The sequence below is a fragment of the Papio anubis genome, chromosome 14 (genome assembly GCF_008728515.1).
Source record: "Papio anubis isolate 15944 chromosome 14, Panubis1.0, whole genome shotgun sequence".
NCBI classification, from domain to species: Eukaryota; Metazoa; Chordata; class Mammalia; order Primates; family Cercopithecidae; genus Papio; species Papio anubis.
In genome coordinates this window covers 89,548,379-89,549,524 of record NC_044989.1, presented here as the reverse complement: position 1 = coordinate 89,549,524, position 1,146 = coordinate 89,548,379, and positions in this window count along the sequence as shown.

Genomic DNA, 1,146 nt, shown 5'->3' with positions numbered 1-1,146 from the left:
AAAGGAAGACATTTAATATTTATAAAGACTTTAAGGAAGTTTTGCTTTGTAGACAAAACTCCAGAAGGGCCTGAGTTTATAACTGGGGTAATCATGGCAAGGTGCAGAGATAGCAGGGAGCTTGTGTTGAGAATTTCACACCACCCTTCTGACTTTGTCTCTTATCTGAATTTAACGGCATTCAATCCTCTATGAAGCAAATGTGGCTATGTGGGAGCAATATATTTAAGATTATGCAGACCTGGGTTCCAAGCTCAGCCCTGACAATTGCTGAACATGTATCTTTGGGCAAACCACCTCTGTGCTCTGATAACAGTTAACTCATCTGTGAAATGTATCACCGAGGGTACCAAGGGCTGTCTTGAGGGTTTCTCTAGTTGATGCAACAGGATATGTACCTATACATATATATGTATGAAAACACTACGTAGGGCCCCGTTGATGCATCATTGTGTGTCTTAGAATGAGGAGTCTATATAAGATACTACTAGTCAGATGTAATTTTCAACTAAGAATTGTCAGTATTTGTTCTATAACTAACAGATGCCCCTGCATACACTGCGAGGTTTCCTGTGCAATATTTCCATGATAAAAATATTCTTCTAACTGGTTATGCATACCATTAGAGGATTGAAGGTGGAGATTGCAAATCATCATTGTACCATTAGGTGGATTTATCCTAAGACCCATGTGTATTAGTATTCTTCGGCTGCTATAACAAATTACCAGAACTTTGGTGGCTTAAAACAACAGAAATATATTCTATTATAGTTCTGGAGGCCAGAAGTCCGCATTAGTTTCAGGGACCAAGAACAGGCTGTCATCAGACCAAGCTTCTAAGGGGACTCCATAAGTGGCATCTATTTTTCTCTTCTTCCAGCTTTTGTTTGCTTCAGCTTTCATTGGCTTGAGTCCACATCACTTCAATCTCTGTCGCTGTCTTCAAACTGCCTTCTCTCCTGCAGCCTTTTTAAAAATGTCTGTCTATCTCTAAGAACAATCGTGATGCCTCATAAGGTAGAGATAGACAGACATTTAACAAAGACAGGCCTCTTTAGGGCCCGCCTGTTCAATACAGGATAATCTGCCCATTTTATAATTCTTTTTTTTTTTTTTTTTTTTTTTTTTTTTTTTTTTTTTTTTTTT